Source organism: Salvelinus sp. IW2-2015, unplaced genomic scaffold, assembly GCF_002910315.2.
Source record: "Salvelinus sp. IW2-2015 unplaced genomic scaffold, ASM291031v2 Un_scaffold10184, whole genome shotgun sequence".
In the NCBI taxonomy this organism is placed as follows: Eukaryota; Metazoa; Chordata; class Actinopteri; order Salmoniformes; family Salmonidae; genus Salvelinus; species Salvelinus sp. IW2-2015.
In genome coordinates, this window is record NW_019951442.1 from 5,647 (window position 1) to 11,506 (window position 5,860).

Genomic DNA, 5,860 nt, shown 5'->3' on the forward strand with positions numbered 1-5,860 from the left:
ACGAGAGTTGGTTCAAGGGAGGGAGGAGGGAGGGAGGGAGGGAAGGGGAGGGAGGGAGGGAGGGAGGGAGGGAGGGGGAGGGCTTGTCTGTTCTGTGTTTTTGGCTGATGGTCAGTCAATTATGACCCATGGGAGGCTGTAGTCTGGAGGCCTTTACTAAAAAGTTTTTCTTGAGTGGGGCGAAGGACCGGATTGTGTAGACGATGACCTCATCTATTCTCACGACAGACGGACGGGAAGAGGCAACACCGTATGATTTGGAAAAACAACGAATTGGTTTCTCAGGCGGTCTTGTATGACGATTCAACGGACCAGCTTAAAAATCGAAACTCTTACATGCTATACCTCACAACCACGAGTCGGTAAAGGGCAGTGTGGCACACTAAGGCAAGAACGCTGGAGGCTGAATAATAAAACTATACTGTCAGAATACCGCAGTATTCTCCTTTCTTGCCACTAATAGTGGCCTTGTCCTTTTGTGGTGGTTATGTCCTGGCTTTACATGAGGAGAGCAAACTTCACAGCATATGCTCTAGTCGAGTTATAACTTAAGACTAGCACAATCTTAAATAATAAGAGCTTTGGACGATAGCAATGATCTCAACGATTCGCCATTTCTAATGAACCGTTGAGAGTGACAACACAATGGCTACTGAGATCTTTTATAGCGAAGATCCACCCCCCTAGTCAACATGACAAACCACAGATATTAGGAACAGTTCACAAAGGTAGACTTAATAATGAGAAAGGTGTATCCCGTAGCCAGATAGCATTCGCTATAAATTATCGTTCAGTTTGGTCCCTCAGACAAGGTTCTAATCTCGTTCCTGGTACATCATAGCACAAAAACATCAACTCATCCAATGGCAATACTCAATTGTCAACTCTAGATACACCCATCTCAAGTAAACCCCCTCTTGACCCCACTCCTGGACAAGCTCACTGAGGGGAGTGAGCTTCTAGGTCATACACTATCCCAAGATAAGTGCAACATCAGAGGGGACATACAATGGTTCAGACACTGCCATACACCTCCCCCCAATGCCAAGGCGGGAGTGACTTGCGCACAGACGTTGTGGAGACAAGTAATTTGTTCCCCCTTAATCACGCCGTCCTTCACATGGTTTAAGAATAGTAAAGACACATTCACATATGAAACCATGTTCCCTCCTGTCCTCTTCCCTTTCTGTATTCTCATAGCACCAGGACATGTGAAAGACAAGCCTGACCTCTCCCTCTCTGGGCCCAGGTGACTGACCCCAGGTGACTGAGCCCCAGGTGACTGAGCCCCAGGTGACTGAGCCCCAGCTGAGGGAGGAAGTACAACTGCCAACACCAGAGTCCGAGGATACATTCTATTAACATGTATATCACATTGCATATTATGCAGATAAGACATAATATGTCTTATTATCCATGTTACCCAACTAATTCTGATTCCTCAACAAACTTTCTAGCATTGACTTTGTTCATAGCTGCATTCTAGAGGGTAAAGTTTTACTTGCAGGTGTAGGATCTTCATTTGACCAGTTCAGCAGAGCAGCAAAATAGGGGTGGCAGGCAGACCAGCAGTTAGTAGCGTTGGGGCAGTAACCGAAAGGTTGCTGGTTCATATCCCAGTGCCAACTAGGTGAAAAATCTGTTGATGTGCCCTTGAGCAAGGAAAAGAACCCTATTTCACAATGGTCTCTGTTGTCAATACTATCTGATCCCTGGCTGACCTCACTCTCCGAAGGTGTCTGAGCGGGATATGCAACAAAAATATTTTCCAATGCAGTTTTACATGTGTGAAATAGGACAAATGTAAGAACACAGCTATTTAMTTTCTAAATGTCTTATTTTATAGAGAGAGTCGAGCCAGAGCTGGAATATCCTCCAAAACCCTCCACCATGTTTACAAGCTCTGAGCTTTCCTCTCATTGGGAAAACATGCAGCCGTCTGAATCCATTTTGGGAGACCCAGCAGTAAAATGTTTGGCCCCAAAGCAATTGATATTCCGTTCCYTTTTACGCTCACTTCTGATTGGAGATGGTGTGTGATACTAAGCGGCTGGAGTGAACACATTACTGCTCCTTCCATACTTCCCTCCTGCCTGACTGTCGTTCGTCCTGATGACTAAAAGCCTTGGTGCTTTTCAACATTCAGAGACAAATTAGTGGTATGCAGCTTGTAACCAGAGCAAAGTGTCCCGGAGGAGAAAGGACACTCTAGCACCACTTTCAGCTTCTCTTCACATTCATATAGGCTGGTTAGATAGATTACTAGAGGATGGTGCTGGATGTAAAGACTGAGTGGGTTAGATTATTAGAGGATTGTGTTGGATGTAAAGACTGAGTGGGATAGATTACCAGAGGATGGTGCTGGATGTAAAGACTGAGTGGGTTAGATTACTAGAGGATGGTGCTGGATTAAAAGACTGAGTGGGTTAGATTACTAGAGGATGGTGCTGGATGTAAAGACTGAGTGGGTTAGATTATTAGAGGATGGTGCTGGATGTAAAGACTGGGTGGGTTAGATTGCTAGAGCATGGTGCTGCATATAAAGACTGAGTGGGTTAGATAGATTATATTACACATTGATTACTACATAATGCAATGAAAAGTCCCTAGTGGACTAACCCGATATGACYACTTGTTACACAATGAAAAGGGAGGGGCAAGAGCAGGAGAAGAAGAGACAAAGGACTTCACCTGTCGTACARACAGTTGAATAATACGCTCAACGTAAAAATMGATATTTAACACCCCAWCAACCGCTCATTCGGATTTAAAAATGCAATGTACATATTTACGATTGTATGTCTTTGTCGTCTCATAATTATCCTTGCTTCCCTTGTTTACAAACATTACTTAGGCTATTTAAATACAGAGGTTTTGGCAGTCACAGAGAGAGACAGATGTTCATTGATGTTTAGCTGAGAGTTTCTCTGTGCAAAGTGATGTGGCGAGGGGCAAACCGGTGATCTAAGGCCCACGTGTTTATGAGTGGTCTGAGGCGTTAGATCCTAACGAATTCAACGTGCAAACTCTAATAAAGGATGGTTTTGGGGGAAAACGGCTCGAACATTTAAAAGATACTTGTACAAAGAGTTTTAATAATTCACGGGAACTTTTGGAACCAGCCCAGAACCGTACCTTATGAAATGGAACCAAGTTAGTAGCATCCCTGTGTGAAAAGAAACCAATCACAGGAACCCGCCCCCTGTTAGTGAAAAGAGCGCGCAATCCCGATTCTGTCCTTATTGAAAGACCAATCAACCTGTTGTCTCTCTGTGCGAAAAAACCAATTAACGGTGTCCCGCGGCGAAAGGACCAATCATCTGTGTCTCTCTATAAAGGCTTCAATAAAATAAAGACAAATGAATAAAATAAGAGAGAGGGGACCCACCACTGGGTCACAGCAGCTCCCGAGTTCATCAAAGAGAAGAGCCAGGGACGACAACATGGATTACCCCACTGTACAATCAGCCATCTTGGACCTGGACGATCAACAGAACTCCGATGGGCTTGGGTTCTAGAACAACCCCATGGAACATTGTTCCTGGCTTCTTATTGGCCAACTCTTGTAACTGTGGAAAACGTCCCGGCCTACGCCATCCATGAATACTGCGGATCTCGTTGTCCTGAATGGAAGCAAGAGGGATGTTGTGTCATCCGGCAGGAGCTAAGGCCAGAGAGGTCGAGGAGAAATACATGGAAGGGGATGAAGCTGTTGGGTCACCAGACAGAAGGGAGAAGTCCGCGCTCCAACGAAAAATACCAAGCCAAGAGAGGGACATAGTGAAGTCCGTTGCCAGTGTATGATGTTGTTGAGAGTCTAAGAAGGTTGATTGGCTGACAGAAACCTACGTCAAAACACAGCAGCTCAGAGTAATTGGACGCACAGCATAATGACAGCCGCATAATGACCACCTCTTATGTTTGGAGGAAAAAGGGGGAGGCTTGCAAGCCGAAAGAGAACACCATCCCAACCCGCGAAGCACGGGTCGGCGCATCATGTTCGTGGGGTGCTTTTGCTGCAGAGGGACTGGGTGCACTTTCACAAAATAGATGGCTTCATGAGCGAATGGAAATTATTGTGGATATATTGACAGCAATCACATCTCAAGACATTCAGTCAGGGAAAGTAAAGGTGGTCGCAAACATGTTCTTCCAAAATGGACAATGACCCCAGCATACTTCCAAAAGTTGTGGCAAAATGGCTTAAGGACAACAAAACGTCAAGTTATGTGGAGTGGACCATCACAAAGCCCCCTGACCTCAATCCAAAATTACAATTTTTTGGGCAGACCTAAAACTGATTTGTGCGCGAGCAGGAGGCCTACAAACCTGACTCAGTTGCACCAGCTCTGTCAGAGGAGATGGGCCAACATTCAGCCCAACTTATTTGTGAGGAAGCTTGTGGAAGGCTACCTGAAGCGTTTGACCCAAGTTAAAAATTTCAAGGCAATGCTACCGAAATACGAATTGAGTGTATGTAAACTTCTGACCAGCTGGGAATGGTGATGAAAGAAAAAAAGCTGAAATAAATCCATTCTCTCTAATCATTATATATCTCACTGATATCCCAAAACCAACACCGTCATTTGGCTGCCTTTCCTTCCAGTCTCTGCTGCCTTGTGACTGGAACGAATTGCAAAAAATCGCTGAAGTTGGAGACCTTTTATTTCTGCTCACCAACTTTAAACATCTGCTATCTGAGCAGCTAACCGATCGCTGCAAAGCTGTACATATGTCGCATTCCTGTAAATAGCCGGCACCCGCCAATTACCTACCTCATCCCCATACTGATTTTTGATTTCAGTTTACTTTTTCTGCTGCTTTTGCACACGCAGTATCTTACTGCACATGATCATCTGTATGATTTATCATCCAGTGTTAATCTGCTAATTGTTAATTCTAAATTCGCTCCTATGGCCTATTTATTGCCTACCTCCTCATTGCCCTTTGCACACAATGTATATAGACTCTTTCTGTTTCCTACTGTGGTATTGACTCTGTTATTGTTTACCCATGCTGTAACTCTGTGTGTTGTCTGTTCCACTGCTGATGCTTGTGATCTTGCAGGTCGCAGTTAGGTAAAGTGAGAACTTGTTCTCAAGCTAGCCTACCTTGGTAAATAAAGGTGATAAAAATATAAAATAAAAATTAAAATAATTAAAAATATATTCATGACATGTTCACTCCTAAAATAAAAATGGTGATCCTTACTGACCTAAAACAGGAATCTTTACAGGATTAAAGTCAACGGAATTGTGAAAACGTAGCTTAATGTATTGGCGCTAAGGTGTATTAAACTTTCCGACTTCAACTGTAAATGAAAAATAGTTTTTCATATAAAGGTTATCAGCAGTAACCACGCCGCACGTGAGCACAGGCGTTATGTCCAAACTATAATGGAACCTCCCTTTTTCCAGAGTGTATAAAAGGACCCGTGACGAAATTCACATCAGACCAGTAGTGAACGATAAACCGGACGTCACAAATGGTTAGACAATAGAGACCAGTATACGCGACAGTAAGCCGGATGTGTAAAATGGTTTGACTCTACATAGACCAGCGTGACCGACAGCGTGAGTTGAAAGTTACGAAATTGTTAGAAACTCTGAAACTCTCTCTCTCGAAGAAGAGAAGAAGACTACACAGGAAAATTCAGTCTGCAGCTGTTCAAGTACTTCAGTCTAGTAAACTCGACAGAGAACCACCGGGTGGTACTCTGAAAGATCCATTCTAACGAACAGATACTCCGAGACAGAGAAGCTACGCATAAAAGACATTGTGACTTCTGGGGACACAACAAAGACTTCTGATGAATTACTCTCCACAGACTGATCGAGTGATGTCAACAAACGAGAACGAC